Source organism: Clarias gariepinus, chromosome 18, assembly GCF_024256425.1.
Source record: "Clarias gariepinus isolate MV-2021 ecotype Netherlands chromosome 18, CGAR_prim_01v2, whole genome shotgun sequence".
Lineage (NCBI taxonomy): Eukaryota > Metazoa > Chordata > Actinopteri > Siluriformes > Clariidae > Clarias > Clarias gariepinus.
This window is the reverse complement of record NC_071117.1, coordinates 12371243-12397124: the sequence shown is the minus strand read 5'-3', so window position 1 is coordinate 12397124 and position 25882 is coordinate 12371243. Positions and strand designations below refer to the sequence as shown.

Here is a 25882-nt window from a genome sequence, read left to right as displayed (position 1 = left end):
ACATGGGAATTCCCTGCCTTGTGTGCAGTGTCCCTGGAAATCATATATATACTTGCCTAGATTGTAGCATTATTTACCTATAACAGGACTCCCTGTTATGTTCTATTCCATTTGTTTTTGAAGTACGATCAGAATATTCTACAAACCCGACTGTGTGTATTTTTTACCATGAGAATTGTGACATAGAGGCAGCAGATCTGCCACTGATTCAGGATTGAAACGTTTGATAAATCGCCCTCTGTTGCCAAATGACTGAAGCTTTTTAAGGCTCTAGGAAGGAAGACAGGCAGCCAGGTGCTAAACAGTGCTGCATTTCTCCTGATGAGATATAAATGTGATGCAGAGAGAGAGAGAGAGAGAGAGAGATGGAGACTCCACACTGCGCTTAGAGGAATAGTGGAGTAGTGAACGATGCCGTGCCCCTCGCTGGCACGTCGACATGATGAGAAAGCGCAAGAGAGAAAGACAGGAATAAGAGTAGATGTAGATGAAATAAAAATAAAGAACAAAAAAAAGACAAAAAGGCTAGAGGGAGATACATAAGAAATGGAAAGGAGACATTTAGACGAATAAAAGGATTTCTTTTTTTAAAAGTAGTTAGGCGAGGAGCTAAGTGCCTCTCCAGGGGGTTCTCGCACAAGCGAAGCTCCCAGAGGGCTGAAGTCATAATCGGAAACCCATTGATCCTGGATCTCTTTTTGTCTTTCTGCTCATGAAACATTTGTTCATTCGGCTTAGGAGGCGTCATGTCGCACCTGCACAGCTACAGCTCTTTGTTTTTCATTCCTTTCTTGTTTTTTTTAATATATTTTTTATTTTGCGAAGGTGAAATACTTGCGAATTCAGGTGAACTGCACAAACACCACAGAAACACCTGAGAGAGAGAGAGCAGCGAGAGAGAAAAAGGGCGGAGGGAGAGAAGAAAAAAGTTGGGCACGGCATGCAGATGTGACAGACGATGACAGAAGGAGGCCGAACGTGATGGAGAGAGAAAAGGAAAGACAAAAGAATAGAGAGAAGGAAAAAAGAAAAAAGGCAGGCGTGCAAGAACACTTTGCACGAATCCTGTCGCGTTCGCCACATATCGCATTCTTTCACATTACTTCGTCAGAGCTTGGCTGGAAAATCTCATCCGAGCTACGCAAAAGGGCATGCCCTCCTTCTTCTCCTCCCTTCTCCCTCTCTCTCCCTCCATTCCCCTGCCATTAGCACTCTCAATTAGCTCACTGTTGGTGTGAAATTCTTTTATACCACTTGGCATATCCTCAAGCTGCAGTTAAGAATAGATTCAATAAAAAGTTTTTCATTTGCATACGTTTTACCATTTTCAGCCTCAGCGAGCTCTCTGTAGTTTGTTTCAAAGTTAAAATTCTCTAACCGTAATCCTGTTCGAGAAAGTACAATGTTTAAACACTTCATCTGCTCAGATTTGACATGTTCTTGTCCTGTTTATTAATTAATGCCACATTCTGATTTTGATTATTCTTCGGCAAGTACGTACAAAGGAATGCAGTGTGTATCAGATGACATTCATAATATTACATAATATGAGAACAATCTGAATGTAGTTAATGCTGACAATCAAACCCACTTTTGGTAAAAATTTCAAGATGAGGAAGGGCGGCGCTGATGAAACATCTTTTTTTAGAAAAAAATAAAGGGAGTTTTTACTCTCATAATTGTGTTCTGTTATAAGTCCTGGTTTGACTTGAACACCCCTTGTATAATTAACAGGGAAATATAAACAGAACTGAATCAAATTTTATCACTATTTTATGGATTAATACTAAGATTCTCCATGTCCTTTAAATTGTTGGTATTAGTGCCATGAAGTATCAGAAAATAATGTAGCTTTAGAGATTTTCTGTTGTCATTTATTTATTTAAAATTGACTTATTGCCAAAATGTGGGCTTAGTTCTGAATATAAAGTACTGTAGGTCATATTTCTTATGTCATTGATTTATTTTGCAAAAAGAGGTTTACAATCTAATACACATTTTTTTGTTTATAGTTATGGTCCTTCTTTTATTAATTTTTTTGTTACAGCCATCTTGACAGTTGTATTCACACCTTCGTTGTCAGGATGAACTAACCTAGGCGACCAGATGACTTAGCTTTAGCGATTAGCCCAATGTAGCGTGGATGGTGAACCCAAACGCGGAAGAGAGCGAGTAGGTAGGATAACCACGCTTGTTAGTCTAAGGACTCTCACAAAAGGGGAGCAAGGGAAAAACACAAATTTAACCCGCGTCCTATAAACACACACTCAAGATCAGAAAGCAAAACCCAAATAAAGTGAGTACTCACGAACCGATGATGGACAACCAGAACCGACATGGGCTGAACTCAATGACTGAGCGCTGAATCGTGGTTTGTTTACTCCTCTTATACTTCCTGATTTGCGACTGCTCTACTTCCGGGTCCTAGTGCCGGTCGCCGATTGAGTGTGCATGACAGTACCCCCCTGTCCAGGACCGGCTCCTGACGGTCCTGGGGTGGAGGATACCCGACGACGGTAGTCCCGGATTAATTCGGGGTCGAGAATGAACCGGGACGGAATCCAGGATCGTTCCTCGGGGCCGTAGCCTTCCCAATCGACCAGGTACTGGGTGCCCCTGCCCCGAGGGCGTGAGTCGAGGATCCGGCGCACAGTGTAAGCGGGACCACCGTCGATAATCCGGGGAGGAGGAGCAGGGGGGGTGGGTGGATTCATTGGAGAGGTGGTGAAGTGCTTTAGTTGGGAGGTGTGAAAAACTGGGTGGATCCGGAGCGCCGCAGGCAGCTGGAGCCGGTAGGTGACAGGGTTTATCCGGTGGGTGATGCGGTATGGGCCGATGAACCTGGGAGATAGTTTGCGGGATTCTGTGTGCAGGTGCAGATTCCTTGTGGAGAGCCATACCTTGTCACCTACGTGGTACAATCGTCCCGGAGGGTGTCGGCGGCGATGCTGGGCGACGTAGGTGGTATTGGCACGTTGGATGGCGAGGTTGGCTTGGGTCCATAACCGCCGACACCTACGGACCAACTGTTGGGCCGATGGTACATCAACCTCCGGTTCTTGATGGTCGAACATCGGAGGTTGGAAACCATAACATACCTCAAATGGACTTAGGTTGGTGGCTGAGGAGACGTGGAGGTTGTGGGATAGCTCGGCCCATTTGAGGTAGCGGGCCCAGGAGCGCTGGCGATCCGAAACAAAACACCTCAGGTAGCGCTCCAGTTGTTGGTTGGCCCGTTCCGTCTGACCGTTAGTCTGGGGGTGGTAACCGGAGGACAAACTGCAGGTGGAATTGATCAGACGGCAGAAGGCCTTCCAGAACCGGGCGGTGAACTGAGGCCCCCTGTCCGAGACGATGTCCTTGGGGAACCCATGCAGGCGGACTACGTGTTCCAAAATCAGCTCAGCAGTGTTTTTGGCTGATGGGAGTCCGGTGAGGGCCACCAGGTGTACAGCTTTGGAGAACCGGTCGATGATGGTTAGGATGGTGTCTTTTCCTTCGGAAACCGGCAGGCCCGTGATGAAGTCTAAGGCGATGTGCGTCCAGGGCCGTCGGGGAACGGGCAAAGGCTGGAGCTCTCCGGAAGTAGGCTGGTTGGAGTCCTTGGCCCTGGCGCACACCGGGCACGCCTGAACGAACTCTTCAACGTCCCTTCTCATGGTGGGCCACCAGAATGCCCGTCTCACAAACTGTAGTGTGCGCCGAGTCCCTGGGTGTCCTGCGACGGGCGAGGAGTGGCCCCACTGGAGAACTTCGGGGACCAGACGCTGAGGAACAAAGAGTCGTCCAGGCGGCGCACCTGCCGGCCCAGTCTCCGCAGCCTGAGCCTGGCGAACCCTTGTCTCTATGTCCCAGTGGATGGGTGCAATGATCCGTGAGGTGGGGATGACAGGCACGGGGTCCGCCCGGGGCATCTCCTCTTCTTGTTGACGAGAGAGGGCGTCGGCCTTGGTGTTCTTGGAGCCCGGGCGGTATGACAGATGGAAATTGAAGTGTTCAAAAAACAATGCCCACCGTGCCTGTCGTGGGTTGAGTTGTTTTAGATTCCGGATGGTGATGAGGTTCTGATGATCCGTCCAGACCATGAACGGCTCACTGGCGCCCTGGAGCCAGTGACGCCATTCCTCCAAGGCCCACTTTATGGCCAACAGCTCGCGGTCCCCTACTCCGTATCGCTGCTGAGTGGGGTCGAATTTCTTGGAGAAGAAGCCACAGGGGTGTAGCTTCTGGTCTGGACCTCGCTGAGAGAGAACAGCGCCAGCGCCCACATCTGACGCGTCCACCTCTACAACGAACGGTTGGTTGGCATCTGGGTGAAGAAGAATGGGTGCCGTGGTGAAGCGATGACAGAGTTCTTGGAAGGCGGAGATGGCTTCAGGAGTGAGATGGAAGGGATGGGAGGAGGGCCTGGTCAGACTGGTTAGTGGTGCTGCAACTGTACTGTAGCCCCGGATAAAGCGACGATAGAAGTTCGCAAACCCCAGAAACCGTTGGAGCTGTTTGAGCGTCCTGGGTAGGGGCCAATGACGGACAGCTTCCAGTTTCTGCGGATCCATGGCCACACCCTGGGACGAGATGACAAAACCCAGGAACGTGGTGGAGTGCTGGTGAAAAGCACACTTTTCCAACTTACAGTACAGCTGGTGAGCGAGCAATCTCTTAAGAACTGCCCGTACATGTTGGATATGTTCTTCGGTGGTGCGAGAGTAGATGAGGATGTCGTCTAAATATACAAACACCCATCGGCCTAACATGTCTCTCAGGACATCGTTTATGAATTGTTGGAAGGCCGAGGGTGCATTGCATAGTCCAAAGGGGATGACCAGGCTCTCATAATGTCCTGTGGGAGTGATGAAGGCCGTTTTCCACTCATCACCCTCTCTGATGCGCACCAAGTTGTAGGCGCTCCGGAGGTCCAACTTTGTGAACACGGTGGCACCAGAGAGGGCGTCCAGGGCTGAGTTGGTGAGCGGCAACGGATGTCGGTTTTTGATGGTGATTTTATTCAACCCCCGATAGTCGACACATGGGCGAAGTTCTCCTCCTTTCTTCTTCACGAAGAAGAAGCCGGCGGCCGCTGGTGACGAAGAGGGCCGGATGGTTCCATGGCGAAGGGCACTGGCGACGTACTCCTCCATCGCCTGTGTCTCAGCCGCCGACAGTGAGTACAGGTGGCCACGGGGGGGAACAGAACCTGGCTGCAGCTCTATCGCCAGGTCGTAAGGGCGATGTGGTGGAAGGTGAGTAGCCTTTCGTTTACAAAAGACTGCAGCCAGGTCACGGTAGGTGGAAGGAATAGCGTTGGTGTCGACATCGGGGGCCTCGGACTCCGTGGAACACGTCCCAGCTGGGTCCCGTAGGCACAGCTCAGTGCAGGTCGGCCCCCACTGAAGGATTTTATTTTTTGTCCATGAGATGAGAGGGTCATGTTGTAGCAGCCAGGGGTATCCGAGAATGATGGGAGGTGAGGAAATGGAGGTGAGGTGGAATTGGATGGGTTCATGGTGTTGGTTGATGATGAGGGTGATGGTCTGAGTCTGGTGGGTGATGGGGCTGGATGACAGAGGCCGACCGTCGACGGAGGTGATTTGCACTGGCTGGGATAACGCCTCAATTTTTACCCCCAGTTCTTTGGCATAAGTGGAGTCAATGAAGTTGCCGGCGGCACCGGAGTCGATGAACGCTGCACTTCTGACTCGTTTGTGGCCAAATTGGAGGATTACCTGAATAGTAAGACGAGAGGTGGTTGTGTTGATGGTGCTGGAGATTTGGAGGGAGCCCGGTGAGTTTCTCCTCCGGCTCACCGGGGCTGCGCGTTTCCCGGACGGAGAGGGCAGATCGCCCGGTGGTGTGCCGCGGACCAACAATAAGCACACAACCCCTCTCGATACCGGCGTGCGCGTTCTGCTGTAGTCAGGGAGGCGCGTCCTAATTGCATGGGTTCCCCGGCTCCGGTGTCAACCACGGCAGGAGGTGGAGATCCGACAGGTCCAGTGGTGGCAGCAGTGAAAATGGTCGGTGATGGAGGTGTAGGATGGTGAGAGGTGAAAGCAGGCGGCAGGGTCCTCGGGGCTGGCTTCGGACGAGAGAGAAGGCGCTGGTCGATGCGGAGGGCTAGCTGGATTAGTCCCTCCAGCGTGGCTGAAAGCTCTCGTCCGGCAAGCTCGTCCTTTATGCGCGACGCCAGCCCCTCGTAGTAGGATGTCCGGAGCGCGGCGTCTCCCCAAGATGTCTGCACGGCGAGAGTTCTGAATTCCGCGGTGTAGCGGCTCACGGACAATCCACCCTGCCGCAGGTGATAGAGCTTGGTGTCGGTCTCCACCTCGCCCGCAGGGTGTTCGAAGGTGAGTCGAAGCTGTCGTGTAAATTCATTATAAGAATGGGCGGTGTCTGAGTCTGATTTAATCACTGCCGTGGCCCACTCTGCTGCCTGCCCAGTTAGCAACGAAACGAGAAGAGCAATGCGTAGCCGATCGGTGGAGTATTTGGTGGAATTAAACTCAAACACCAGATCGAGCGCTGTTAAGAACACACTACATTTCCCGTCCGTGCCATTCCATTTTTCTGGTAAAGCAAGAAAGACGTCAGTAGAAGGGGGGGGGGCGGGGTGATGCGGAGCCGCGACCGCCGCGACGGGAGGCCGGCTCGCCGCGCTGTCAACAGCCGCCCGGAGCTCCGCGTTCTCCCGCCTGAGCTCCGCGACCTCGCGGCGCAAGGCCGCGACATCTTGGACGCTCTGGCGCAGAGTAGCGATATCCCCGGTTAGCTTATTGATTAGCTCGGCATGCTGGTCAACCACGTCGCAGAGATGCGCGTAATCCGCTGGGTTCACCGCTTTAGGCTCAGTCATTCTGTCAGGGTGAACTAACCTAGGCGACCAGATGACTTAGCTTTAGCGATTAGCCCAATGTAGCGTGGATGGTGAACCCAAACGCGGAAGAGAGCGAGTAGGTAGGATAACCACGCTTGTTAGTCTAAGGACTCTCACAAAAGGGGAGCAAGGGAAAAACACAAATTTAACCCGCGTCCTATAAACACACACTCAAGATCAGAAAGCAAAACCCAAATAAAGTGAGTACTCACGAACCGATGATGGACAACCAGAACCGACATGGGCTGAACTCAATGACTGAGCGCTGAATCGTGGTTTGTTTACTCCTCTTATACTTCCTGATTTGCGACTGCTCTACTTCCGGGTCCTAGTGCCGGTCGCCGATTGAGTGTGCATGACATTCGTAGTCTCCAACCCGCCTAGTCCATGTGCTGCGCTTTGAAAATTGTGCTCTATCTACGATTTAAGTCAGCGAGACAGACATTTGAAAAACGCATTGTCAAAGATCTTAATTTTAATCAAATGCATGTGTAACTATCCCGTTTTCTATCAAACTCTTGCACTATATATTTTAATCCACGCTCTCCATATGACTAGTAATAGACAGCCGAATGTTAAACGTGTGTTTAGAATCAGATTTAAGAATCTGTCTCCAAGACATTAAATTATTTCTGACTCCAAGGAATAACCTTCTGGCTTTCAAGCTGTTAGAAAGAACTAAATAGCCAACGGCTGATTGATTTCTCTCTTCTTTTTTTTTACACTTGGACTTATTTCAGAAGAAAGTTCAAGCTTTTCTCCAGCTCTCGTGTTACTATGTTCTGAAAAAAAAAGAAAAAATGTTTCTTTTATATTTGTCAGATGAACTAGCAGGTAGACAAGAACATCTCACACACCTGCATAAACGCTCCCTGCTGGACTTTCCCTCAGCCATGGCGTACATTTTTGTAATGTTAAAACTCTCTCAAATTATACACGTCAACACTTTGATACACTCAAGGTATTTAGACATATTCTATAAATATGTTAAGACACACAAAGTAAATTTCTTAAAAAAAAAAAGTTCTTATATTTATTACTTTGGGTAATAACCATGACAACCCCACCAGTAAAACTGTTTGAAGCTAAAGGTTTTTAAACAGATTATAATACAGGTTGTCCCCTACTTACAAACGAGTTCTTTTCCAGGAACATGTTCGTACAGTAAGTCAGATTTGTTGTAAAGCATATCAATCTACTTGACTAAATCTGTCAACTGTTTTCCATTTTTTTTGTGATTCCTTTATTTTTTAAATATATATATTTTATATTTTTTAAAGATTTTCTGAAATTAGGATTATTTACCATCAGGACAGGTTTGCAGGGCAGTTATTTTCTATCATCGAGAGCAGAATTTTTCAGTTCAACACACAGCAATTCCCTGGCATGGTAAATTTCATTAGAACTAACAACCATCTTTGATTCATGCTTGACATGCGCCAATATGGTGACATCAACAAAGCAACATCACTAATTACTAGTCGTCTATGTTAGCTGCAGGAAAGCCAATTGATGGTCTACCAAAATAAAAAAATCTTTAGACATTTATTTAAGATTTAAGGATTTAAAGATTCTTTATTGTCATACCAGCACACTTCCATGTTCTGGTACGAAATTAGGACCCAGGTCCCGTTTTAGTCACAAAGATAGCATAGTAATATAAATATAAGGATGTATATATGTATATACATGAATATAAATAAGAGCAGTCAGAGATATATTATGCTGGAATTTAGACATAAACTATACATAGTGTATTGCACATTTTCAGAGACTGTATTGCACACATTGTACATTCGACTTATAGGGTTATATACACTCACCTAAAGTATTATTAGGAACGCCTGTTCAATTTTTCATTAATGCAATTATCTAATCAACCAATCACATGGCAGTTGCTTCAATGCATTTATGGGTGTGGTCCTGGTCAAGACAATGTCCTGAACTCCAAACTAAATGTCAGAATGGGAAAGAAAGGTGATTTAAGCAATTTTGCGCGTGGCATGGTTTTTGGTGCCAGTTGGGCCGGTCTGAGTATTTCACAATCTGCTCAGTTACTGGGATTTTCACGCACAACCATTTCTATGGTTTACAAAGAATGGCGTAAAAAGGGAAAAACATCCAGTATGCGGCAGTCCTGTGGACGAAAATGTCTTGTTGATGCTAGAGGTCAGAGGGGAATAGGCCGACTGATTCAAGCTGATAGAAGAGCAACTTTGACTGAAATAACCACTCGTTACAACCAACAAATGCTTTGCTGCGAGGTATGCAGCAAAGCATTTGTGAAGCCACAACACGCACAACCTTGAGGCAGATGGGCTACAGCAGCAGAAGACCCCACCGAGTACCACTCATCTCCACTACAAATAAAAAAAGGAGGCTACAATTTGCACAAGCTCACCAAAATTGGACAGTTGAAGACTGGAAAAATGTTGCCTGGTCTGATGAGTCTCGATTTCTGTTGAGACATTCAAATAGTAGAGTCAGAATTTGGCATAAACAGAATGAGAACATGGATCCATCATGCCTTGTTACCACTGTGCAGGCTGCTGGTGGTGTTGTAATGGTGTGGGGGATCTTCCAGCAGGATAATGCACCATGTCACAAAGCTAGAATCATTTCAAATTGGTTTCTTGAACATGACAATGAGTTCACTGTACTAAAATGACCTTCACAGTCACCAGATCTCAACCCAATAGAGCATCTTTGGGATGTGGTGGAACAGGAGCTTCGTGCCCTGGATGTGCATCCCACAAGTAAAAGGAAAGGCTAAGTAAAGGAAGTAAAATGCAATTTAAAAGACCATGGGCTATTATAATGAAAAGTGTAGTTAGGTTTTAAAGTTAAAACACACTTTTAATTACAGTGTATCAAGTATTGTTGATTAAATAAGGAAATTTAAGTCATTAATAGAAGGGCTTGTTCATTGTCCACTCTCAGATTGTAAAGAGACTCTACATGAGTGCTTTATTAGACAAGTGTGCTTGTTTGATGAAGCCATTACTCTGAGTGTGTGTTCTAAAAGCCTAGATTTAATAGCTGATATTAGACAGTATCAAAAAAGTGTAAGACAAATTCATGCCATGTGCTACAAGTGTCTAATTATAGACACCCACTGGCTTATAGCTAGTTTTATGCAACATTTAAATCTGCTTCACTGATTTAACAGGTCGAGCATCGTTGCGAAAAACTATATCTGCACTGGGACCCGTCACTCTGTGTGTGTGTGTGTGTGTGTGTGTGTGAGACTTTTCCATAAAGTTCCACTTCCTAGTTCCAAGTTTGAGGAAGAATACTTTTGGAGTGTGCTATTATAGGAAATAGTCAGTGAAGGTGTGGTGTAATGTTTTAAAACGAGTAAATTCATATAACTTGCACTATAAGTGCTCTATGACATGCTCACTTACTCATTTTCTATACCGCTTTATCCTGTATTCAGGGTCGCGGGGACCTGGACCCTATGCCAGGAGGCTTAGGGCACAAGGAAGGGTACACCCTGGACAGGGTGCCAATCCATCGCAGGGCACACACACATACACACACTCACACACTACGGGCAATTTGGGAACGTCTTTGGAATGTGGGTCTATACTGACATGCTGTTATAGAAAATACTCAATAGTTTTAAAGTGCAGTTTAAAAATACCTTTGACAAATTGTTAACTGAAGTGTTCAGATTATCCGTTTGATTATAATTAAGCAATAAGGGAATTATTTTTTTTCTCTTATCAGACGAAAAAGTTATTGTGTGTAGTAATCACACATTTGCTATCTAATACAGAAGATAAAGAATAAGGATGCAGATCTTTTCCTCATTTTAAAGAACGAATTTCCTTTTTACGAGACAAATTATTAGAATCGCTTGTCACAAGTGAAATAAGATAAATCCATAATAACCAAGTGCATTTTCAACACGTGGTGTGCCATAGCCAGACTTGGTTATTGTATGACCTGCAAAAATTATAATAAAAAAATTAATAAATCATACAATAAACTCCACATTAATAAAACCATGAGCCGATCACTGTACATTACCCAGATCTATGTATCAAACAGTTAACTTTAACTGCTTCCAAACACCTAATTTAACACATTTCTTGAAGCATTTAGGAGCAAAATGTTTTTAACCACAAAATCAAATGAGCAATCAGTCACATCCTGTTGCTGAATCTCTTGGTTCTATTTAGCACCCGTCTTTAATCTCTAATTAATCTTTAATCATTTTAGAAAATAATCTTCAGTCTGTGCTTCAAGTTTCAGTGTCTGTGCTTTGAAATTAAACGTATAAGTCTTTACACACCAGGAACAATGCAAATAAACTGTACAGTATGGAAAAGCGAGGCAAATTAAACCCACCACAGATATTCGCGTAAAAACACAACGTGAATATGTTCTAAAAATTCACGCTACAAAAAATTGGATTCCACATCAAGCGATGTTCTTTTCACTTTTGTGTGGCCGCTCCTCACCTCACCCTACTCTCTTTTCTTCTTCTTCTTCTTCTTCTTCTTCCTCTTCACATAGATATTTCTCAGATTTTTCCACAGCTATTTCACCTTCTCACCCACACCACACAAGAACAATAGCAAGAACAGAAACAGTAAGAATCACTGCATCCAAACACACTCAACATGCAGTGTACAAAGCCAATAAATACAGCATGTCTCTTATTTAGCAGAGACGGAAAATGTGATATTCTGTTATGATTCTACGTGCTCATAAACTGTAACATTATGTTTTCCATTGCTCATTATTATCTACTATTCTCTGACTGACCGGCTGATATCAAACCAACACAGCACAGTACCTTGGCATATAAACACCAAGCTTCGCGAATTTCCGCCTTAGAACAAAAATTCAGCAAGAAATTCGCCTCAACATATGAAGTGTTTTCGGCACACATTTCAGCGTGTTCGTGTGGGAGCTGTTCAAATCTTGTTTATGTCAGTGGAAAGCCAAGAGAAGCTTACACACATGTTTGTGAGTTTTTACCATGGGTCCCAAAAATTATCGCAAGAAGAAAACAGAGCCAATTTAGTTTCGTTTTTCAAGCTGGTGGTGGCAAGAGGAATCATAAATTAAGGTTAAGTCAGGTTTAATGCCTATTTATTTCAAATTTTACTTTATTTACATCTTTTTAAAATGTTTTAATTGCTTTTATATTCAAAAATATGATTATAAATGTTGGAAATTGGTAATATTGGTAATATTTTTGGGTGGCTGGAATGCATTATCAGCATTTACGTTACAGCATTTACGTGTGAAAATGTGTTTCGCAATATGAAATGTCCCTTATAAACTCGAAAAGGAGATTTAATCCAACATGTTTTAAATTTGTATACCGGGGTACCATTGTATGCAAGATTAAAGCGCACAAGAATTAAAAATGAAAGTAATGAAAAACTACTAAGTAGAGTATAATCACATCCTTGTCATAATGTAATTCTTCAGCTATTTGTGAGAGTTTTAGAACTCTTTAGAATTTTCTGCTGAAATGTATTTCTGTGTATGCTGATTCTATTTTCTCATATTTTTTATTTGAAAAAAAAAATGTCTAGAGTATACATCTTTCACATTTCTAGGTCGACTTGGTAGATACTAAAATGTACTGCAGTGTTCTCCAAGATTTATTTATCTATTTTTTTTAAATAGCCGGACTCATAAATATTGGATATCCAGGCTTCGTGCGATCAAACAAGTAGAAAAAGTTACAGACAAATTTGTATAAAATTTACAAATTATTTTATTTAAAAAATTACCTTTTGCTTATGTGTGTGGCAATAAAAATAAATCTCGTTTTCATTTAAAAAAAAAAAAAGCATAACAAAATGAACGAATGCTGTACACACATTTTTTCAGAAATGAGATTTTTCTATTTTTTCCCCACAACATTTTTTCCCACTTTTGGTTCTTTAAAGCTTGCCTCAGATCAAAATGATCAAAGTTTCATTTTTGATCATTTAACAAGAGTACCGCTCGAGCCTGATCAGTAATGCGGCTTCCGGTGGGAAACAGCCAAGACTTGACCCAGCCGCATCTGATTGGTTTGCATTAGCAATGTGAGCATTAGTACAAGCAAAGAGTGTGATCAGGGATGTCTGGCCTTCTTTTGATTCATGGGAAGAAGTAAGATAGGGTTACTGATAATGAATACCAAGTAGGCTTTCTTTCCCGAGGTACGGAAGCACCAGCTCACAGGTGAGTAATGAATGAACACGGACTCGTTCATCTCTATTCTGTCTGGAGGCTAGGGAACGGACCCCCTCCTTCAAAGGAAGGATGCTTTTTTTTTTTTTTAACTTGTCAACACCTGGTTGAAAACAGCCTGAAGGGAACCCGCACTTTGCAAAGGGTGTGTTCCATTTGGATTAATGCGAAGAGTGAAAGTTCATGAACACAGGTGGGAGCTATGCCGTGCTGCCATCTCTCATACAGACAGCAAATTGTATTTCAGCGTCATCTGTCATAATACTGGTACACTAACGTAGTACAGCTGAGAGAATGTCAGCATGTGAATTTATTAAAAAATAAATGGTGTCTTCACTCAAGTGAAAATGGGCCATTAATGATATCGGGCTCCGATCCTGACAGTGCCGCAACTCTCGATGACCGGGAGCGGAGGGAGCCAAATTGGCCACGCTCTCAGTGTGGGAGGGATGGCATCTTCTCTCTTTGCTGTAAATTTGAGTGACACTAACCAATCATAGCCATCTATGAATGTGAAAGTGGGCAGATAACACAAGGCTCAAAGTGTATTACTCTGCTCTGGATGCAAAAAATTGAGGAAGCTGGCTTCATGTGCCTTGGAGGAGCCCTAAACTTCAGTTGGAAGCTGTTTTGTGGTGAGGAGAACTGAATGGGAGGAATAGGGTTGTTTCTATATAAATAAAAGAAAGGTTTTGTCTGTACATTTGTCAGAACACGTTTTTTAATTATATCTTTACATTTTATACACTTTTTATACACTTTTTTCTTTACATTTTATACATTTTATGTTTATTTTTCCTGTCGGAAGTTCAAAACAAGTTTGTCATAAATTTTCCGAAACCGTGGTATTAATAAAACTTGATAATGTGGAACGCCACTATGAGATAAAACACAGGTCGTTAAAGCAAACATATAAAACAGAGTAAAGTACCCAAACTGAGAGCCCAGAGTTATGGGCTAAAATTAAAATGGTGAGTAAAAGTCATGTGCCGGATTTAATCTAATTTTAACAGGGATCTACAACCTTACAAATAGTTTTATCTTTGTATTAATAAGTTAGGCAGAAAATTCTGTCCAGAAAGACAGAGGGACATGTACATGGGCTTCAACCAGAAATAAAAATATCACTGATAACATTGAAGGTGATCAGCTTGTTTTTAGCTTAAACCTTTTAACTATTTCTACAAACTCTTTAATCATGAGCGACGGGTACTTTCGATAGTGAAAATAAATAAATAAATAAATAAATAAATAAATACAAATATTGTAAGAGTGGGAATCACTAGGGATGATTCGATAGGATATAAATATGATACCTAGGTGCCTAGATTAGATTTTTATTGCAGCCCTATCACAATTTTATAAATATCTCAATTATATATATATATATATATCTTTTTGCTTTTTGGTAAAATGAAACAAGTAAATTACCAACTATTAAAAATCTTAACAAGATGTGCAAAATCTGTTAAACCAATTATTTATAAGTTTGCTTTGCATGTTTCTGTTTTCTGTAGATTTAGTAAAAATGTGGACTTATATACATAAACACAAATGCAAGCAGCCTAGTCCTAATAATAATAATCCTCTCCGGATTTGATTGAGATTCTGGCTTTTTATATGGGGCTACATCTCTGATTCCTTTTTACCACATCGAAGAAACCGCATAAACAGCCAGTGACTCAGTACACCCCAGGGACACAGGGGGAAATTTAACCTAAATTCCTGATCTGCCACAAGCAATTCTGATCCATGCTGTCTTATCTGCTTTCTCGGATGTAACCTGTGGAACACGCAAGCATAAATACTATAAGGGTGGGTCAAAAATGATCCACACTCTGGCAGTAGAATTTATTTTGAACAAATACATAATTTTTCTATATAAACTCCTTGCTTTAGATTGCACATTGTCCATCTGTCAACAAGCTTACGTGTCCCCTTATTAAAAATGTTTTAGGTTTTAATGTTTTTGTGTCAAGGATGAAATGAATATTCATCTTTGTAGGACTGCTTTTAGGGAAACAAACGAGAACGTTTGATGGGCCAAGACTGGGACTATAAGGAAGATGCTTTAACGCCTCAATACAAAGTTTTTGCCGAGTGTCGAGTGTGGGCAGACGCCTTTGGATCATAACGCCCTTGGATAGCAGTCCTCTGCATTTATTTGAAGTTTAGGCTTCAGCTCTCAAATAAGCGTCTCACTGTAATGAGCACTGTTGATTGTTGCATCTTTTTCCCTGATAATGTTCCAATACTGGCCCTTGAGAATCCCAGAAAATTGTAAGCATCAATTTTTTAGCTGATGGTTCCGTACTCTGCCGTTAACCCTCAGACTCGTAGGAATGAAACCGTGTCTCATCACCAGTATTGATTCTCTTTAAAAAAAAAACTTTGGCCTTGCTTAGAGTATGGGTCCAAATTTTGTTTGTAGATATCCAAATACTTGTGTTTATGCACTTCCGTGTGTTGTTTTGGCACCGGCAACTCCAAAAAAGACCCCAAAAAACAAATCCCTGCATGCTGCTCTTTTTTCTTGCAAATCACAAGAGGGGCAACATTTTTGCTTGACAAATGACCAGTTACAAATGAACTGATGTAACACGTTGTGACTGGTGAGACAGTAGCCTTGAACAGAAAGCGTTATAAGAGTGCAGACAACAAAAGTTTTAATATCACTGGAGTGTGGATGATTTTTGACTCACCCTCGTAGATTTGTGTTAGCTGGGGAAAATTCAGTTCGAGCTATCAAACAAGATAACGCACACGCTTGATAGGACAATATATTAATAGATTGACAGAAATAGATAGTAGTACTGTTTGGCGTTGCATCAAATGACTCTATTTTCCAGTGATTTTGAATATTCTGCTAGATTTGCATAGATTGGATATATTGGAATATCTTTTGAGAAATAACTTGTGCAATCGTGTGCCAACGCGTTTCCCCAGAACTACACAAAGTAGCGAGTACTATCATGCCAGCCAGTTTGTTGGCATTATCAGCAACATAACTATGTTGGACATAATGATGCTATTTGATAAAGAACCTGACTGAAACACAGTAAGATTTATTGCATCTGCTTAAGATTAAGCAGTTTCTTTGTATTTGATCCAACAAACATTAAAGCAGTTGGCTTGCTGAACTGTGGCTGTACTACAGTATATTTTCTATTATGGCTTATAAAGACTTGTTTGTCACTGAAACCTCAGAGGGCAGTGTGTATAATCGGTTAAGCTCTTAAAGTACGGTCAGAATCCTGATTGTGTAATCCACGAGGACGTGCATTCTTTTATGGTCAGTTTCTTAGAGAAATGATTTTGTCAGAAGCAGCATAGGTGTACGCACATACTGTACGGTATACATGGGTGTGTATGAGTGTGCATGTGAGTGTGTGTGTTTTATCTATTTGTTCAGCAGCCCATCAGAGGAGTTTTCCTCATTCAGGCTTTACTGCTCAAATCTCTGTTGGGTACTTTATCAAACCTGCAGCATGAGTGGGGAGTCTTTACAGAGTTCACAACCTCTTGAAAGATGTGTGGGCTGCAGAACTCAAGTATGTTTGTGTCTATGTGTTTGCTGAGAAGCTTTGCAGTATTGATCAATCTCCTATCCTCATCTAGGGGAAAGACCAACCGAGTTCCGGGAAATGAGATATAAAACGAAAGATTAATTGACACATGCAGCATGCCAGCGCCACTCCACCTTTTTTATTTTAAAATAAGTTTTTTTTTTTTTTTTTAAAGCTTTTTTAAAGATGAGTTACTTAAGATCTTTTTTTCTTTGCACAGAACTGCACAAACAGCATTGATGCTTTCATCAATAAAGCTTACGGATGTGCTGGACAAATGTCCTGACCAATATTCTCAGACATGTTTAAGACAATGAATTGGTGATTTTGTTATCATTAGTTTGCTGCTTGTGACAGATCAAGATTTCCTTAGACTTCATTGGCCTTCATTTCTTTTATCTTCCATTTCTGTATTTTTCTTGGTGTTCCATGTAAATTAAATGGATTTACAGTATAAAGCATATTTTTATGATAAGCATATGTATATGTTTTTATTTTAAATTCACAACGAACAGACATATCATTATCAACAACGCCAGGTAACCTGAATAACAATAAGTATCAATTATATGCCAGTAAACTGATGACAGGGTCATGGGCACCCAAGGCTTATGTATGCATGCAGAGACCACCGATCCCACAGAAAAGCCAATGTACTACAAAATACTAAAAAAAAGTAAATGTTGTCCATGATAGAAAGGTATCGGAAAACTTAGGTCACTTTCACACTAAGCATGATTGTTTTGTACCGTGCTCAGGAATGATCACCACTACCCCACTGACCAGCATTCACATTATTTTTCTCCATACTTTGGTACACTTTTGGTATTTTTACCCTCTAATACAACAGGTGCCAGTTTGCACCTAGTTGGTTTGCGAGTCTTTATTAAACACAAAACGGAAGAAGGGAATTGGTTAATTGGAAGAATAAGTCATTCTTTGTGCGATGTCTAAGATTATTGATATTTCGGAATAAAATGTCAAGAGCAGTGCTCTCACCTTGCTACTTTATCAAAAAATGCCGGGTCCAATTTAGGTATTATTGTCTTTCATATCTGATTCAGTCCGTGCCCGAGTACGCTGTATTGTTCCCAAGACCACCTTTTCCAACAGACTCGGGCACGATTTCCGAGTACAAAACGTTTCTGTTCTCACTGAACAACTGATCTCACTGATCACTGGGGTCAGGTGTTCTTAGAAATGATCCTGGGTGCCCTAATGTAAAAAACGCCCTCAGTGAATCACAGCCTCTCGTGTATGATGCTTAGCGGGCAAAGAGGTCACGGATGTTGATCCCTCCTTTAAGTTCAGGTTTCAATTCGAGCATCTGTAGAATGCGCTGGACAAACAATGGAGATCCCATACTGCAACCCACAGCACGAGTGCCTAAAAAATATTGGGCATGATGTTTTATATTTTTAATTTTAAAACTGATCAGAATTTAGATTTGTGTAAAGCCACTTTGTAACAGCGCTAGACATATAAAATTGAATTCCTTGTTTTTCTTGGCCTTTCTTTGCTTAATCTTCTTTGGTGTTCCTTTTGGTTTCATCTGTTGTTTCTTTTCTTGTTCTTCCTTTTTAACTATTTTATTTGGCATTGTGTTTCTTGGTTTTCACTGGCTTACTTTGCCTCGAGTCTTTATTAGACTTGGTATTTCTGGGCTGATGTGTAGATGCAAGGTACCCCTGATTGCTTTGCTTTCAGTTTTTGTTGTTACTGTATCTGGTCTGCGTTTTAGATGGTTGATTCTATATTTGCACTACTGCTTCTGTCACTGCCATGAAAGTTAGCTCTGCTGTGGTGCTCTGACTTTAAAGTCGTTGCTCTCTGAACCGCTCATCCCACAATTCGTGCGATTTGTGGAACTAAGGTAGAACTAAAATAATTACATCTTCAGCCATAAACCAAAATTATACACCTCTTTGTCCAACTAATTTTCAGTATTACTTGATAAATTGTGTCTTTGCCCCACCATTAAGTACTGGCCAAACTGGCACTAATGAGACTTTGCTGCCACGTTCAACCCAAATGTAAAATTGTATCAGCGTCTGGGCATGATACCAGGGGAAATCGATTTTGCCTCTTGCCTCTGATTATTAGACTGCCTTCCCACTCATCTTCAGAGCGAATAGCCAGTTTCCCATTGGCCAGAGTCCATCTGATTTTCCCTGATTTACTGGAGCTGGGCATTAAATAATGGAACTGAAGCTGTGATAGCAAGATATTAGACTAGATCATTTTTAACTCACAGTGGTTAAACACACTGGCCATCTGTTCACATTTCAAAGCCTAAATTAACTGACTTATTCTGTTCTCTGGTCTTTCTGTGCTGTCTTTCCTTTAGCACAGATAATAAACCATTCCACACCATCCCATCTCATGGCTGTCCCCAGGCATAGTGAACATTTATAAATGCAGTGTCTGCAGTCTGTTATTGTCTTGAGAGTGGGTTTTACAACCTTCTTTACAGATATTTACTCACACGCATATGTAAATACTTACCGGCTACTTCATTAGGTACCCCATGCTAGTACTGGGTTGGAACCTTTTTGCCTTTAGAATTGCCTTACTTCAATGTGGCAGAGCATGGCACACCATCCTGTAGGCATAAAGGGATGGATATGGTCAGCAACAATACTCAAGTAGGCTGTGGCATTTAAACATTTAGCAGATGCCCTTTTCCCAGAGCAACTTACATTTTTATCTCATTATACATGTAAGCAGTTAAGGGTTAAGGCCTTGCTCGAGGACCCAATGGTGAAAACTTAGTGTTCCGAGTCATAGTCCAAACCATTTGTTATTTCAGCAGCATCTTGTCTGTTGCATGACTGTAGTTGAAAATATGCCAGTTTTTGTGTTCTATTAATTTCACAACTGTAATAATGGCCAGTATGTATTTATTCTATGAGTGTGCTACAGAGTAGTGCTGATTTAGAGAGTGCAAAACCCTTTTTTTTTTAATAATTGTATTGTCAGCGCCTATAATAGTATATCACAGTTTTTAACAACATTTTTGTATTTTTATACAACTTACACAACTAAAATAAGTTTTACATTTCTTATGCACTACAAAAACCAAACAAAGCTATGTAAAACAAAATAGATTTGCTGCTCATTATTTATTATAAATATATATATATTATTTATATAAATTTAGCTACTTACTTTTAAGACTTGGTTGTATTTTGACATGCCGTTGGAGTGCACATCGGTACACTTATCTCGTACAACCCGATAGAACACCATTGGGATGAATTCGAGCAAAGACTGCGAGCCAGGCCTTCTCGTTCAACATCAGTGTCTAACCGCACAAATGCGCTTCTGGAAGAATGATCAGTAAACAAGTTGCCATAAACACACTCCTAAATCTTGTGGAAAGCCTTCCCAGAAAAATTTAAGAAGCTGTTATAGCTGCAAAGCGTGGGCCAACATCATATTAAACCCTATTGATGAAGAATTGGATATTACTTAAATTTATATGCATGTGAAGGCAGGTGAGTAAATACCTTTGGCAATATGTACAGTGGAAATCGAATGTTTGGGCACCCAAAGTAAAAAGGTGTATTAATGTGCATAAAGAAACCAAGGAAAATAGAAACATCCCCAAAAGCCATCAAAATGCAGATAAGACATTCTTATAATATGTCAAAAAAGTTGCATTTTATTTCCACCATTTACAGTTTCAAAATAACAGAAAACCAAATGAAGGTGTCTGCAAAAGTTTGCAGCGTTAATACTTTGTACTGCCCCCTTTGGCAAGCTGAGACCTGACAGTGTCAGGGACTGTTCACAATCATGTGTGGAAAGACCAGGTGTTGTCAATCTTAAAGGTTTTAAATGCCCAGACTCATCTGGCCTTGCTCCAACAATCAGCACCATGGGTTCTTCTAAGCAGTTGTCTAGAACACTGAAACTAAAAATAGTTGATGCTCACAAAGCAGGAGAAGGCTATAAGAAGATAGCAAAGCGTTTTCAAATCTCAATATCCTCTGTTTGGAATGTAATTAAGAAATGGCATTTATCAGGAACAGTGGAAGTTAAAGCAAGAACTGAAAGACCAAGAAAAATATCAAACAGAACATCTCGCAGGATTGTGAGAAAAGCAAATCAAGAACCACGTCTGACTTCCACGTCCACACCACAAAAATCAGCGTTTTAAGTTTGCAAAAGAACATACAGACATTTTGGAAACAAGTTCTGTGGACCGATGAGGTTAAAATTGAACTTTTTGGCCGGAATGAGCAAAGGTATGTTTGGAGAAAAAGGGGCATAGAGTTTAATGAAAAGCACCTCTCTCCAACTGTTAAGCATGGGGGTGGATCAATCATGCTTTTGGGTTGTATTGCAGCCAGGGGCACAGGGAACATTTCACGAGTAGAAGGAAAAATGGATTAAATGAAATTTCAGCAAATTTTGGACGCCAACTTGATGCCATCTGTGAAAAAGCTGAAGTTAAAGAGAGGATAGCTCCTACAAATTTATAATGATCCGAAACACAACTCAAAATCAACGGTGGATTATATGAAGAGGCGTAAACTGAAAGTTTTGCCATGGCCTTCACAATCTCCTGGCCTTCACAATCTCCTGACCTTAACATAATTGAAAATCTATGGATAGACCTCAAAAAAGCAGTGCGTAACAGGCAGCCCAGAAACCTTAAATAACTGAAAGACTTTTGTAAGGACGAATGGGCGAAGATACCTCAAACATGAATTAATAGACTCTTGGCTGGCTACAAAAAGCATTTACAAGCTGTAATACTTTCCAAAGGGGACAGTACAAGGTATTAACTCTGCAGGGTGCCCAAACTTTTGCAGACACCACTATTTGGTTTTCTCTTATTTTAAAAGTGTAAATGATGAAAATAAAATCCAACTTTTTTTGACATACTATAAGAATGTCTCATTTGCATTTTGATGGCTTTTGGGGATGTTTCCATCTTTCCTTGGCTTCTTTGTGCACTTTTATACACATTTTTACTTGGGGTGCCCAAACGTTCGATCTTCACTGTATTGCTGCAGAGATGGTTGTCCCTCTGAAAGGTTTTCCTCTCTCCACAGAGGACCTCTGGAGCTCTGACAGAGTGACCATCAGGTTCTTGGTCACCTTAGATGGCCGGCCAGCTCTAGAAAGAGTCCTGGTGGTTTCGAACTTCTTCCACTTACGGATAATGGAGGCCACTGTGCTCATTGGGACCTTCAAAGCAGCAGAAATTTTTCTCTAACCTTCCCCATATTTGTGCCTCCAGACAATCCTGTCTCAGAGGTCTACAGACAATTCCTTTGACTTCATGCTTGGTTTGTGCTCTGACATGAACTGTGGTACCTTATATAGACAGGTGTGTGCCTTTTCAAATCATGTCTAATCAACTGAATTCACCACAAGTGGACTCCAAATAAGCTGCAGAAACATCTCAAGGATGATCAGGGGAAACCGGATGTGTCTGAGCTCAATTTTGCAAAGGCTGTGAATACTTATGTACATGTACGTTCTAAATTTATTTATTTATTTTTTAAAAATTTGCAAAAATCTCAAGTGAACTTTTTTCATGTTGTCATTATGGGGTGTTGTGTGTAGAATTCTAAGGGAAAAAAAATATTTAATCTATTTTAGAATAAGGCTGTGACATAACAAAATGTGGAAAAAGGGAAAAAGTGATGCGCTGTGAATACTTTCCGGATGCACTGTGTGTATATGTGTGTGTATATATACAGTAAGGTCAATAAGTATTTGATTTGCAAGTTCTCTTACTAAGAAATCATGGAGGGGTCTACAATTTTCAGCATAGGTGCATTTCCACTGTGAGAGACAGAAAAAGAAACATTGTATGATTTTTTTTTAACAATTTATTTGTAAATTACTGTGTCAAGTAAGTATTTGATCACTTGCTTATTAGCCAGATTTCTGACCCTAAAAGGGTGTTATTTTGCTTTTAAATAGTCCAGCTACACTCTGCTTATGATTCTTAATTAGTAGCATCTGTTTAAGGATGTTAGCTGTCATAAAGACACCTGTGCACTCCACAATCAGCCAAAGTCTAAGTGGCAACATGGGCAAAACCAAAGAGCTGTCAAAAGACACAAGAGACAAAATTGTAGACCTTCACAAAGCTGGAAAGGGCTACAGGGCAATTGCCAAGCAGCTTTGTGAAAAAACCACAACTGTTGGAGCAATTGTCAGAAAATGGAAGAGGATAATGATGACTGTCAATGTTCCTCAGACTGGGGCCCCACGGAAGATCTCTCCTCATGGGGTATCAATGATGCTAAGAATGGTGAAGAATCAGCCCAGAACTACACGGGAGGAGCTGGTCAATGCCGTGAAGAGAGCTGGCTCCAAGGCTACTATCAGTAATACACTAAGATGTACCATACCTACAGTGAAGCATGGGGCTGGAAGCATCATGCTCTGGGGGTGTTTTTTTTGCACAGGGGACGATGCACTGTATCAAGGAGAGGATGAACGGGGCCATGTATTGTGACATATTGGGCAAAAACCTCCTTCCCTCAGTCAGAGCATTAAAGATGGGTCGTGGCTGGGTCTTCCAATATGACAATGTCCCAAAGCACACAGCCAGGAAAACCAAGGAGTGGCTCCGTAAAAAGCATATCAAGGTTCTGGAGTGGGCTAGCCAGTCTCCAGACCTAAATCCAATAAAAAAATCTTTGGTGGGAGCTGAAACTCTGTGTTGCTCAGCGACAGCCCCAAAACTTGACAGATCTAGAGAAGATCTGTATGGAGGAGTGGGCCAAAATCCCTCCTGCAGTGTGTGCAAACCTGGTGAAGAACCACAGGAACCGTTTGACCTCTGTAATTGTTAACAAAGGCTTCTGTACCAAATATTTAAATTTTTGACTTAAGTGATCAAATACTTATGACAATTACTTGACACAGTAATTCACAAATAAATTGTTTAAAAAAATCATACAATGTGATTTTCGGATTTTTCTTTTTAGATTCTTTCTCTCACAGTGGAAATGCACCTATGCTGAAAATTGAAGACCCATCCATGATTTCTAAGTAAGAGAACTTGCAAAATCACAAGGTGGTCAAATACTTATTGACCTCACTGTATATATAAAAGCAACAGCATTTTTCATTTAATCATTTACAGTCTCAAAATAATGGCCCGAAGCAAAATTTTATGCAATCTGGATGGTCAGAACAGCAAGCACCACACCTAATAAATCCTTTTTTTTATAGCCAACCTAGAATCTTTTCATATTTGCTTGGGGGATTTTCACCTATTCTGCCTTGCAAAAGCCTTGTAGTTCTGTAAGATTGTGAGATTATGAGCCCATCTTGCATGCACTGCTCATTTAATGTCCATCCACAGATTTTCAAGGAGGTTTAGGGTGGAGGACTGTTAAGACGAAGCCACCTCCTTCATTGTGCATTTGGAAGTGGGTTTAGGATCATTACCCTGATGTAGATGCCACCCTTTTTCATATTATAGATGCTGCAATGTTTGCATACATAAGATTTTGGTATATAATTGAATCCATTTCTCTTTCTTACAGTAAAATATCATGTGTGCCACTGGCTGCAGCACAAGTGCAAAGAATGATTAGTCCACTCTCATGCTTAACAGTTGGAGAGGTGAAGTTTTCACGTATTTTTCTCCAAACATACCTGTTCTATTATATCAGCTTCAGCAGTCGAGAGGATATTAAATTTGTTAAGCTGTTCATTTACAAACTCCTTTTGCTGAATTTTATAGGGAATGCAGAAAAAGTTTCCTTTTGATGACATGAAGAACAGTGCGCGGCCGTTCCAGAGTCTGCTAGTTTCTTCCGAAGCTCTTTTGCATTCAGACAGGGGTTTTTGATTTTCCTTTCTAGCCAACTTATAGTACGTTCACTCAAAGATTTCTGATCTTGCAGACCTCCCCATTCTTGTTAATTGGCAATTCATAAATTAATTATGACAAACAGCCCTGCTGTTCTCCCGCTTTGTGGGCTAGTCAGCTGCTTTGAAAAGCTCATGGCTGCTAATTGTTGGGACATGAGTTGAGAAGTCAACCCCTTGACTTCCCCTTGGTTTCACCAATTTCAACTTGAACTCATCATGTTCCTCAAACCTTCTTGTAGGCCACGTTATCCTGCTGGAAAAGGCTGCTGCCGTTAAGGAGTACCAGTGCGATAAAGGGTCATACTTAGACAACAATATTTAGGTAGGTGGTACGTATCAGAGTAACATCCACATCCAAGGTTTCCCAAATTAAAAAGGATTTTTATACAGTATGCTCTATTATTTTGACAGACACCAATGTAATGAGACAATTAATATAGTTAATATTATTCACCTCATATGTTAGTGGTTTGTACGTTATGGCTGATCGGTTTATCTGGAAAGACATCAACAGTTCAAGAAGCAGATATAAGGAGTTATTGAGATTCCTGATTGTTCTTAGCTGAGTTGCAGTGCCTTCCTAGAGTGTGTGCGTATAAATCTCTTCCCCCCTGGGCACCATTATAGAGTGTTCCATATGAAAGTTTGTGCCATGTTTTCCTTTACTGACACTGACAGAAATAGGTAATTTTAATGAGTTTTTTTTTTCTCTCTTCGGCCTGATAGAACTTTCTTCTCTAAAGTTCTATGTCTTTATGACGCGATTGTTTTGTGCACTGTAGCTGTTGTTTGCTAATGTCTGAAGCACCATGGCCGCAAGTCATGAAGACACACGCCGGTCATCTGGCATGTGACATTTTCCCAAAGCGCTGGAGCACAGATGGACTCCGATGTGTCAGGTCATGTCTGTATCATCATACACGGCTGCCAGCAGTTTATGGTGAGCATTGAGGACCAGTGTGTGGGTGGAGCCTGGTCGCCGAGGATAGACAGATTAATGGTAATATGCTGGCCTCGGTGCGTCTTGCACATCTATCTTTTATTTTACACTGGTAATATACACTATTCAATTTCAACTAATTTACAGCGCTATGTAGAAATCCATTGTAAAGATTTTGACATACACACATTTTACAAACATTTTGAGACATGCAGATTACCCATCATATCTGCATAGATTTACATACAGTGGACAATTTCAATATTTTAATTTAGAATTAAATATGAATAACATATCAAATTTTAAAAGTGAGACATTTTAAAATGTCATGACAAATATTTGCTCATTTTGGATTTCATAAGAGCTACACATTCCAAAAAAGTTGGGACAGGTAGTGTAAATATAAGAATCAGCTGGAGGACCAATTTGCAACTTATTAGGTCA

The 25882-nt window shown here is 41.5% G+C and overlaps 1 protein-coding gene across 1 annotated transcript in view; it reads left to right on the top strand.

Moving 5' to 3' along the window:
- pudp (pseudouridine 5'-phosphatase) overlaps nt 1-25882 on the top strand; it is a 42804-nt gene that overhangs the window by 9697 nt on the left and 7225 nt on the right. The gene's annotated exons all lie outside the window — the stretch shown is intronic.